The following is a 12,761-nucleotide window of genomic DNA, read 5'->3' on the forward strand; positions in this document are numbered from 1 at the left end:
GTGCGAAAAGTGGTTTTTCCACACTAATACAAGTGCAAAAGTGGTTTCCTGCACCAACACAATTGCGAAAAGTTGTTTTTCAACACTAACACAAGAGCGAAAAGTGGTTTTTCAACACTAACACAAGTGCGAAAATTGGTTTTTCAACAATAACACAAGTGCGAAAAGTGGTTTTTCCACACTAATACAAGTGCAAAAGTGGTTTCCTGCACCAACACAAGTGCGAAAACTGGTTTTTCAACACTAACACAAGTGCAAAAAGTGTTTTTCCACACTAATACAAGTGCAAAAGTGGTTTCCTGCACCAACACAAGTGCGAAAAGTGTTTTTTCAACACTAACACAAGTGCGAAAAGTGGGTTTTCAACACTATCACAAGTGCAAAAAGTGTTTTTTCCACACTAATACAAGTGCAAAAGTGGTTTCCTGCCCCAACACAAGTGCGAAAAGTGGTTTTTCAACACTAACACAAGTGCGAAAAGTGGTTTTTCAACACTAACACAAGTGCGAAAAGTGGTTTTTCCACGCCAATACAAGTGCAAAAGTGGTTTCCTGCACCAACACAAGTGGGAAAAGTGGATTTTCAAAACTAACACAAGTGTGAAAAGTGGTTTTTCAACACTATCACAAATGCAAAAAGTGTTTTTTCCACACTAATACAAGTGCAAAAGTGGTTTCCTGCACCAACACAAGTGCGAAAAGTGGTTTTTCAACACTAACACAAGTGCGAAAAGTGAATTTCAACACTATTACAAGTGCAAAAAGTGTTTTTTCCACACTAATACAAGTGCAAAAGTGGTTTCCTGCACCAACACAAGTGCGAAAAGTGGTTTTTCACTTTTCACGAAAAGTGGTTTCTCAACACTATCACAAGTGCAAAAAGTGTTTTTTCCACACTAATACAAGTGCGAAAAGTGGTTTCCTGAACGAACACAAGTGCGAAAAGTGGTTTTTCCACACTAATACAAGTGCAAAAAGTGGTTTCCTGCACCAACACAAGTGCAAAAAGTGGTTTCCTGCACCAACACAAGTGCGAAAAGTGGTTTTTCAACACTAACACAAGTGCGAAAAGTGGTTTTTCAACACTATCACAAGTGCAAAAAGTGTTTTTTCCACACTAATACAAGTGCAAAAGTGGTTTCCTGCACCAACACAATTGCGAAAAGTTGTTTTTCAACACTAACACAAGTGCGAAAAGTGGTTTTTCAACACTAACACAAGTGCGAAAAGTGGTTTTTCCACACTAATACAAGTGCAAAAGTGGTTTCCTGCACCAACACAAGTGCGAAAACTGGTTTTTCAACACTAACACAAGTGCAAAAAGTGTTTTTTCCACACTAATACAAGTGCAAAAGTGGTTTCCTGCACCAACACAAGTGCGAAAAGTGGTTTTTCAACACTAACACAAGTGCGAAAAGTGGTTTTTCAACACTATCACAAGTGCAAAAAGTGTTTTTTCCACACTAATACATGTGCAAAAGTGGTTTCCTGCACCAACACAAGTGCGAAAAGTGGTTTTTCAACACTAACACAAGTGCGAAAAGTGGTTTTTCAACACTAACACAAGTGCGAAAAGTGGATTTCCACACTAATACAAGTGCAAAAGTGGTTTCCTGCACCAACACATGTGTGAAAAGTGGTTTTTCAACACTAACACAAGTGCGAAAAGTGCTTTTTCAACACTATCACAAGTGCAAATAGTGTTTTTTCCACACTAATACAAGTGCAAAAGTGGTTTCCTGCACCAACACAAGTGCGAAAAGTGGTTTTTCAACACTAACACAAGTGCGAAAAGTGTTTTTTCAACACTAACACAAGTGTGAAAAGTGGTTTTTCCACACTAATACAAGTGCAAAAGTGGTTTCCTGCACCAACACAAGTGCGAAAAGTGGTTTTTCAACACTAACACAAGTGCGAAAAGTGTTTTTTCAACAATATCACAAGTGCAAAAAGTGTTTTTTCCACACTAATACAAGTGCAAAAGTGGTTTCCTGCACCAACACAAGTGCGAAAAGTGGTTTTTCAACACTAACACAAGTGAGAAAAGTGTTTTTTCAACACTATCACAAGTGCAAAAAGTGTTTTTTCCACACTAATACAAGTGCAAAAGTGGTTTCCTGCACCAATACAAGTGCGAAAAGTGGTTTTTCAACACTAACACAAGTGCGAAAAGTGGTTTTTCAACACTATCGCAAGTGCAAAAAGTGTTTTTTCCACACTAATACAAGTGCGAAAAGTGGTTTTTCCACACTAATACAAGTGCAAAAGTGGTTTCCTGCACCAACACAAGTGTGAAAAGTGGTTTTTCAACACTAACACAAGTGCGAAAAGTGCTTTTTCAACACTATCACAAGTGCAAAAAGTGTTTTTTCCACACTAATACAAGTGCAAAAGTGGTTTCCTGCACCAACACAAGTGCGAAAAGTGGTTTTTCAACACTAACACAAGTGCGAAAAGTGGTTTTTCAACACTAACACAAGTGCGAAAAGTGCTTTTTCAACACTATCACAAGTGCAAAAGTGGTTTTTCCACACTAACACAAGTGCAAAAGTGGTTTTTCCACACTAATACAAGTGCAAAAGTGGTTTCCTTCACTAACACAAGTGCGAAAAGTGGTTTTTCAACACTAACACAAGTGCGAAAATTGGTTTTTCAACACTATCACAAGTGCAAAAAGTGTTTTTTCCACACTAATACAAGTGCAAAAGTGGTTTCCTGCACCAACACAAGTGCGAAAAGTGGTTTTTCCACACTAATACAAGTGCAAAAAGCGGTTTTTCAACACTAACACAAGTGTGAAAAGTGGTTTTTCCACACTAATACAAGTGCAAAAGTGGTTTCCTGCACAAACACAAGTGCAGAAATTGGTTTCTCAACACTATCACAAGTGCAAAAAGTGTTTTTTCCACACTAATACAGGTGCAAAAGTGGTTTCATGAACGAACACAAGTGCGAAAAGTGGTTTTTCAACACTAACACAAGTGCGAAAAGTAGTTTTTCAACACTAACACAAGTGCGAAAAGTGGTTTTTCCACACTAATACAAGTGCAAAAGTGGTTTCCTGCACCAACACAAGTGCGAAAAGTGGTTTTTCAACACTATCACAAGTGCAAAAAGTGTTTTTTCCACACTAATACAAGTGCAAAAGTGGTTTCCTGCACCAACACAAGTGCGAAAAGTGGATTTTCAACACTAACACAAGTGCGAAAAGTGGTTTTTCAACACTATCACAAGTGAGACAAGTGGTTACTCAACAATAACACAATGCAAAAAGTAGTATTTCAACACTGGCATGAGTAAAGTCGTTGTGCAATACTAACACATCTGCGAAAGGTGGTTATCAACACTGGCATGAATGCGAAAAGTCATTTCAACACTGACACAAGTGCAGAAAGTGGTTTTCAACACTTCCACAAGAACGAAGAGTGGTTTTTCAAAACGAACACAATGTGAAAAGTGGTATTTCAACACTGGCATGAGTGCAAAAAGTCGTTGTGCAACAATAACATAAGTGCGGAAAGCGGTTATTCAACACTAACACAAATGCGGAAACTGGTTTTCAACATTGAAACAAGTGAGACAAGTGGTTATTCAACACTAACACAATGCGAAGTGTGGTATTTCAACACTGGCAGGAGTGCAAAAAGTGTTTTTCAACACGAGCACAAGTGTGGAAAGTGGTTTTTAATGCCAGCACAAGTGTGGAAAGTGGTTCTGCAACAATAGCACAAGTGTGGAAAGTGTTTATTCCACGAAGAGGAGTGTGCGAAAAGTGGTTTTGCAACACTCACGCAAGTGCGGAAAGTGGTTTCTAATGCCAACACAAGTGTGGAAAGTGGTTCTGCAACAATAGCACAAGTGCAGAAAGTGGTTTTGCAACAATTTCACAGGAATGAAGAGTGGTTTTGCAACACCAACACAACTGCAAAAAGTGCTTTTCAACACTGACACAAGTGCAAAAATTGGTTTTTCAACACTGGCACAAGTGAGAAGTGGTAATTCAACACGAACACACGCACGAGAAGTGGTTTTCAACTCTGGCATGAGTGCAAAAAGTCATTTCAACACTGGCACAAGTGTGGAAAGTGGTTTTGCAACACAAACACAAGTGCGGAAGGTGGTTTGGCTACACTAGTGCAAGTGCGGGATGTGGTTTTCAACAGTAACACAAGCACGAGATGTGGTATTTCAACAATGGCACGAGTGCAAAAAGTGCTTTTCAACACGAGGACACGTGTGGAAAGTGGTTTTCAACACTTCCACAAGAACGAAGAGTGGTTTTTCAACACTAACACAACTGCAAAAAGTGGTTTTCATCACTGACACAAGTGCGGAACGTAGTTTGGCAACACCATTGCAAGTGCGGAAAGTGTTTTTCAACACCAACAAAATACGAAAAGTGGTATTTCAACAATACCACAACTGCGAAAAGTCGTTTTGCAACACGAACACAATTGAGACAAGTGGTTACTCAACAATAACACAATGCAAAAAGTGGTATTTCAACAGTGGCATGAGTGCGAAAAGTGGTTGTGCAATCCTAACACAACTGCGAAAGGTGGTTATCAACTCTGGCACGAGTGCGAAAAGTCATTTCAACACTGACACAAGTGTGGAAAGTGGTTTTGCAACACAAACACAAGTGCGGAAAGTGGTTTGGCAACACTAGTGCAAGTGCGGAATGTGGCTTTCAACAGTAACACAAGCACGATAAGTGGTATTTAAACAATGGAACGAGTGCAAAAAGTGCTTTTCAACACGAGGACACGTGTGGAAAGTGGTTTTCAACACTTCCACAAGAACGAAGAGTGGTTTTTCAACACTAACACAACTGCAAAAAGTGGTTTTCATCACTGTCACAAGTGCGGAACGTGGTTTGGCAACACCATTGCAAGTGCGGAAAGTGTTTTTCAACACCAACAAAATGCGAAAAGTGGTATTTCAACAATAACACAACTGCGAAAAGTGGTTTTGCAACACGAACACAATTGAGACAAGTGGTTACTCAACAATAACACAATGCAAAAAGTGGTATTTCAACAGTGGCATGATTGCGAAAAGTGGTTGTGCAACAATAACATAAGTGCAGAAAGTGGTTATTCAACACAAGTGCGAAAAGTGGTTTTGCAACACAAACACAAGCACGATAAGTTGTTTTCAACACTGGCATGAGTGCGAAAAGTCGTTTTGCAACAGTGCGGAAAGTGGTTATCAACACTGAAACAAGTCAGAAAAGTGGTTATTCAACACAAACACAACTGCAAAAAGTGGTTTTGCAACACGAACACAAGTGAGACAAGTGGTTACTCAACAATAACACAATGCAAAAAGTCGTATTTCAACACTGCCATGTGTGCAAAAAGTCGTTGTGCAATACTAACACAACTGCGAAAGGTGGTTATCAACACTGTCACGAGTGTGGAAAGTTGTTTTTCAACATTAACACGAGTGCGGAAAGAGGATTTTCAACACTGGCACAAGTGACACAAGTGGTAATTCAACACTCACACAAGTACGAGAAGTGGTTTTCAACACTGGCATGAATGCAAAATGTCATTTCAACACTGACACAAGTGCGGAAAGTGGTTTTCAACACTTCCACAAGAACGAAGAGTGGTTTTTCAACACTAACACAACTGCAAAAAGTGGTTTTCAACACTGACACAAGTGCAAAAATTGGTTTTTCCAACACTGGCACAAGTGGGACAAGTGGTAATTCAACACGAACACAAGCACGAGAAGTGGTTTTCAACTCTGGCACGAGTGCGAAAAGTCATTTCAACACTGACACAAGTGTGGAACGTGGTTTTGCAACACAAACAAAAGTGCGGAAAGTGGTTTGGCAACACTAGTGCAAGTGCGGAATATGGTTTTCAACAGTAACACAAGCATGAGAAGTGGTATTTCAACAATGGCACGAGTGCAAAAAGTACTTTTCAACACGAGGACACGTGTGGAAAGTGGTTTTCAACACTTCCACAAGAACGAAGAGTGGTTTTTCAACACTAACACAACTGCAAAAAGTGGTTTTCATCACTGTCACAAGTGCGGAACGTGGTTTGGCAACACCATTGCAAGTGCGGAAAGTGTTTTTCAACACCAACAAAATGCGAAAAGTGGTATTTCAACAATAACACAACTGCGAAAAGTGGTTTTGCAACACGAACACAATTGAGAAAAGTGGTTACTCAACAATAACACAATGCAAAAAGTGGTATTTCAACAGTGGCATGAGTGCGAAAAGTGGTTGTGCAACAATAACATAAGTGCAGAATGTGGTTATTCAACACAAGTGCGAAAAGTGGTTTTGCAACACAAACACAAGCACGATAAGTTGTTTTCAACACTGGCATGAGTGCGAAAAGTCGTTTTTCAACAGTGCGGAAAGTGGTTATCAACACTGAAGCAAGTCAGAAAAGTGGTTATTCAACACTAACACAACTGCAAAAAGTAGTTTTGCAACACGAACACAAGTGAGACAAGTGGATACTCAACAATAACACAATGCAAAAAGTAGTATTTCAACACTGGCATGTGTGCAAAAAGTCGTTGTGCAATACTAACACAAGTGAGACACGTGGTAATTCAACACGAACACAAGCACGAGAAGTGGTTTTCAACTCTGGCACGAGTGCGAAAAGTCATTTCAACACTGACACAACTGCGAAAAGTGGTTTTTCAACACGAACACAACTGAGACAAGTGGTTACTCAACAATAACACAATGCAAAAAGTAGTATTCCAACACTGGCATGAGTAAAGTCGTTGTGCAATATTAACACAACTGCGAAAGGTGGTTATCAACACTGGCATGAATGCGAAAAGTCATTTCAACACTGACACAAGTGCGGAAAGTGGTTTTCAACACTTCCACAAGAACGAAGAGTGGTTTTTCAAAACTAACGCAATGCGAAAAGTGGTATTTCAACACTGGCACAAGTGACACAAGTGATAATTCAACACACACACAAGGGCGGAAACTGGTTTTCAACATTGAAACAAGTGAGACAAGTGGTTATTCAACACTAACACAATGCGAAGTGTTGTATTTCAACACTGGCCCGAGTGCAAAAAGTGCTTTTCAACACGAGCACAAGTGTGGAAAGTGGTTTTTAATGCCAGCACAAGTGCGAAAAGTGGTTCTGCAACAATAGCACAAGTGTGGAAAGTGTTTATTCCACGAAGAGGAGTGTGCGAAAAGTGGTTTTGCAACACTCACGCAAGTGCGGAAAGTGGTTTCTAATGCCAGCACAAGTGCGGAAAGTGGATCTGCAACAATAGCACAAGTGCGGAAAGTGTTTTTTCCACACTAATACAAGTGCAAAAGTGGTTTCCTGCACCAACAGAAGTGCAAAAAGTGGTTTCTCAACACTATCACAAGTGCAAAAAGTGTTTTTTCCACACTAGTACAAGTGCAAAAGTGGTTTCCTGAACGAACACAAGTGCGAAAAGTGGTTTTTCAACACTAACACAAGTGCGAAAAGTGGTTTTTCAACACTAACACAAGTGCGAAAAGTGGTTTTTCAACACTATCACAAGTGCATAAAGTGTTTTTTCCACACTAATACAAGTGCAAAAGTGGTTTCCTGCACCAACACAAGTGCGAAAAGTGGTTTTTCAACACTAACACAAGTGCGAAAAGTGGTTTTTCAACACTAACACAAGTGCGAAAAGTGTTTTTTCAACACTAACACAAGTGTGAAAACTGGTTTTTCCACACTAATACAAGTGCAAAAGTGGTTTCCTGCACCAACACAAGTGCGAAAAGTGGTTTTTCAACACTAACACAAGTGCGAAAAGTGTTTTTTCAACACTAACACAAGTGTGAAAAGTGGTTTTTCCACACTAATACAAGTGCAAAAGTGGTTTCCTGCACCAACACAAGTGCGAAAAGTGGTTTTTCAACACTAACACAAGTGCGAAAAGTGTTTTTTCAACAATATCACAAGTGCAAAAAGTGTTTTTTCCACACTAATACAAGTGCAAAAGTGGTTTCCTGCACCAACACAAGTGCGAAAAGTGGTTTTTCAACACTAACACAAGTGCGAAAAGTGTTTTTTCAACACTATCACAAGTGCAAAAAGTGTTTTTTCCACACTAATACAAGTGCAAAAGTGGTTTCCTGCACCAATACAAGTGCGAAAAGTGGTTTTTCAACACTAACACAAGTGCGAAAAGTGGTTTTTCAACACTATCGCAAGTGCAAAAAGTGTTTTTTCCACACTAATACAAGTGCGAAAAGTGGTTATTCCACACTAATACAAGTGCAAAAGTGGTTTCCTGCACCAACACAAGTGTGAAAAGTGGTTTTTCAACACTAACACAAGTGCGAAAAGTGCTTTTTCAACACTATCACAAGTGCAAAAAGTGTTTTTTCCACACTAATACAAGTGCAAAAGTGGTTTCCTGCACCAACACAAGTGCGAAAAGTGGTTTTTCAACACTAACACAAGTGCGAAAAGTGGTTTTTCAACACTAACACAAGTGCGAAAAGTGCTTTTTCAACACTATCACAAGTGCAAAAGTGGTTTTTCCACACTAACACAAGTGCAAAAGTGGTTTCCTGCACCAACATAAGTGCGAAAAGTGGTTTTTCAACACCAACACAAGTGCGAAAAGTGGTTTTTCAACACTAACACAAGTGCGAAAAGTGGTTTTTCAACACTATCACAAGTGGAAAAGTGTTTTTTCCACACTAATACAAGTGCAAAAGTGGTTTCCTGCACTAACACAAGTGCGAAAAGTGGTTTTTCAACACTAACACAAGTGCGAAAATTGGTTTTTCAACACTATCACAAGTGCAAAAAGTGTTTTTTCCACACTAATACAAGTGCAAAAGTGGTTTCCTGCACCAACACAAGTGCGAAAAGTGGTTTTTCCACACTAATACAAGTGCAAAAAGCGGTTTTTCAACACTAACACAAGTGTGAAAAGTGGTTTTTCCACACTAATACAAGTGCAAAAGTGGTTTCCTGCACAAACACAAGTGCAGAAATTGGTTTCTCAACACTATCACAAGTGCAAAAAGTGTTTTTTCCACACTAATACAGGTGCAAAAGTGGTTTCCTGAACGAACACAAGTGCGAAAAGTGGTTTTTCAACACTAACACAAGTGCGAAAAGTGGTTTTTCAACACTAACACAAGTGCAAAAGTGGTTTCCTGCACCAACACAAGTGCGAAAAGTGGTTTTTCAACACTATCACAAGTGCAAAAAGTGTTTTTTCCACACTAATACAAGTGCAAAAGTGGTTTCCTGCACCAACACAAGTGCGAAAAGTGGATTTTCAACACTAACACAAGTGCGAAAAGTGGTTTTTCAACACTATCACAAGTGAGACAAGTGGTTACTCAACAATAACACAATGCAAAAAGTAGTATTTCAACACTGGCATGAGTAAAGTCGTTGTGCAATACTAACACATCTGCGAAAGGTGGTTATCAACACTGGCATGAATGCGAAAAGTCATTTCAACACTGACACAAGTGCAGAAAGTGGTTTTCAACACTTCCACAAGAACGAAGAGTGGTTTTTCAAAACGAACAAAATGCGAAAAGTGGTATTTCAACACTGGCATGAGTGCAAAAAGTCGTTGTGCAACAATAACATAAGTGCGGAAAGCGGTTATTCAACACTAACACAAATGCGGAAACTGGTTTTCAACATTGAAACAAGTGAGACAAGTGGTTTTTCAACACTAACACAATGCGAAGTGTGGTATTTCAACACTGGCAGGAGTGCAAAAAGTGTTTTTCAACACGAGCACAAGTGTGGAAAGTGGTTTTTAATGCCAGCACAAGTGTGGAAAGTGGTTCTGCAACAATAGCACAAGTGTGGAAAGTGTTTATTCCACGAAGAGGAGTGTGCGAAAAGTGGTTTTGCAACACTCGCGCAAGTGCGGAAAGTGGTTTCTAATGCCAACACAAGTGTGGAAAGTGGTTCTGCAATAATAGCACAAGTGCAGAAAGTGGTTTTGCAACAATTTCACAGGAATGAAGAGTGGTTTTGCAACACCAACACAACTGCAAAAAGTGCTTTTCAACACTGACACAAGTGCAAAAATTGGTTTTTCAACACTGGCACAAGTGAGAAGTGGTAATTCAACACGAACACACGCACGAGAAGTGGTTTTCAACTCTGGCATGAGTGCGAAAAGTCATTTCAACACTGGCACAAGTGTGGAAAGTGGTTTTGCAACACAAACACAAGTGCGGAAGGTGGTTTGGCTACACTAGTGCAAGTGCGGGATGTGGTTTTCAACAGTAACACAAGCACGAGAAGTGGTATTTCAACAATGGCACGAGTGCAAAAAGTGCTTTTCAACACGAGGACACGTGTGGAAAGTGGTTTTCAACACTTCCACAAGAACGAAGAGTGGTTTTTCAACACTAACACAACTGCAAAAAGTGGTTTTCATCACTGACACAAGTGCGGAACGTAGTTTGGCAACACCATTGCAAGTGCGGAAAGTGTTTTTCAACACCAACAAAATACGAAAAGTGGTATTTCAACAATACCACAACTGCGAAAAGTCGTTTTGCAACACGAACACAATTGAGACAAGTGGTTACTCAACAATAACACAATGCAAAAAGTGGTATTTCAACAGTGGCATGAGTGCGAAAAGTGGTTGTGCAATCCTAACACAACTGCGAAAGGTGGTTATCAACTCTGGCACGAGTGCGAAAAGTCATTTCAACACTGACACAAGTGTGGAAAGTGGTTTTGCAACACAAACACAAGTGCGGAAAGTGGTTTGGCAACACTAGTGCAAGTGCGGAATGTGGCTTTCAACAGTAACACAAGCACGATAAGTGGTATTTAAACAATGGAACGAGTGCAAAAAGTGCTTTTCAACACGAGGACACGTGTGGAAAGTGGTTTTCAACACTTCCACAAGAACGAAGAGTGGTTTTTCAACACTAACACAACTGCAAAAAGTGGTTTTCATCACTGTCACAAGTGCGGAACGTGGTTTGGCAACACCATTGCAAGTGCGGAAAGTGTTTTTCAACACCAACAAAATGCGAAAAGTGGTATTTCAACAATAACACAACTGCGAAAAGTGGTTTTGCAACACGAACACAATTGAGACAAGTGGTTACTCAACAATAACACAATGCAAAAAGTGGTATTTCAACAGTGGCATGATTGCGAAAAGTGGTTGTGCAACAATAACATAAGTGCAGAAAGTGGTTATTCAACACAAGTGCGAAAAGTGGTTTTGCAACACAAACACAAGCACGATAAGTTGTTTTCAACACTGGCATGAGTGCGAAAAGTCGTTTTGCAACAGTGCGGAAAGTGGTTATCAACACTGAAACAAGTCAGAAAAGTGGTTATTCAACACAAACACAACTGCAAAAAGTGGTTTTGCAACACGAACACAAGTGAGACAAGTGGTTACTCAACAATAACACAATGCAAAAAGTCGTATTTCAACACTGCCATGTGTGCAAAAAGTCGTTGTGCAATACTAACACAACTGCGAAAGGTGGTTATCAACACTGTCACGAGTGTGGAAAGTTGTTTTTCAACATTAACACGAGTGCGGAAAGAGGATTTTCAACACTGGCACAAGTGACACAAGTGGTAATTCAACACTCACACAAGTACGAGAAGTGGTTTTCAACACTGGCATGAATGCAAAATGTCATTTCAACACTGACACAAGTGCGGAAAGTGGTTTTCAACACTTCCACAAGAACGAAGAGTGGTTTTTCAACACTAACACAACTGCAAAAAGTGGTTTTCAACACTGACACAAGTGCAAAAATTGGTTTTTCCAACACTGGCACAAGTGGGACAAGTGGTAATTCAACACGAACACAAGCACGAGAAGTGGTTTTCAACTCTGGCACGAGTGCGAAAAGTCATTTCAACACTGACACAAGTGTGGAACGTGGTTTTGCAACACAAACAAAAGTGCGGAAAGTGGTTTGGCAACACTAGTGCAAGTGCGGAATATGGTTTTCAACAGTAACACAAGCATGAGAAGTGGTATTTCAACAATGGCACGAGTGCAAAAAGTACTTTTCAACACGAGGACACGTGTGGAAAGTGGTTTTCAACACTTCCACAAGAACGAAGAGTGGTTTTTCAACACTAACACAACTGCAAAAAGTGGTTTTCATCACTGTCACAAGTGCGGAACGTGGTTTGGCAACACCATTGCAAGTGCGGAAAGTGTTTTTCAACACCAACAAAATGCGAAAAGTGGTATTTCAACAATAACACAACTGCGAAAAGTGGTTTTGCAACACGAACACAATTGAGAAAAGTGGTTACTCAACAATAACACAATGCAAAAAGTGGTATTTCAACAGTGGCATGAGTGCGAAAAGTGGTTGTGCAACAATAACATAAGTGCAGAATGTGGTTATTCAACACAAGTGCGAAAAGTGGTTTTGCAACACAAACACAAGCACGATAAGTTGTTTTCAACACTGGCATGAGTGCGAAAAGTCGTTTTTCAACAGTGCGGAAAGTGGTTATCAACACTGAAGCAAGTCAGAAAAGTGGTTATTCAACACTAACACAACTGCAAAAAGTAGTTTTGCAACACGAACACAAGTGAGACAAGTGGATACTCAACAATAACACAATGCAAAAAGTAGTATTTCAACACTGGCATGTGTGCAAAAAGTCGTTGTGCAATACTAACACAAGTGAGACACGTGGTAATTCAACACGAACACAAGCACGAGAAGTGGTTTTCAACTCTGGCACGAGTGCGAAAAGTCATTTCAACACTGACACAACT

Source organism: Myxine glutinosa, chromosome 3 (assembly GCF_964187855.1).
Source record: "Myxine glutinosa chromosome 3, kmMyxGlut1.1, whole genome shotgun sequence".
In the NCBI taxonomy this organism is placed as follows: Eukaryota; Metazoa; Chordata; class Myxini; order Myxiniformes; family Myxinidae; genus Myxine; species Myxine glutinosa.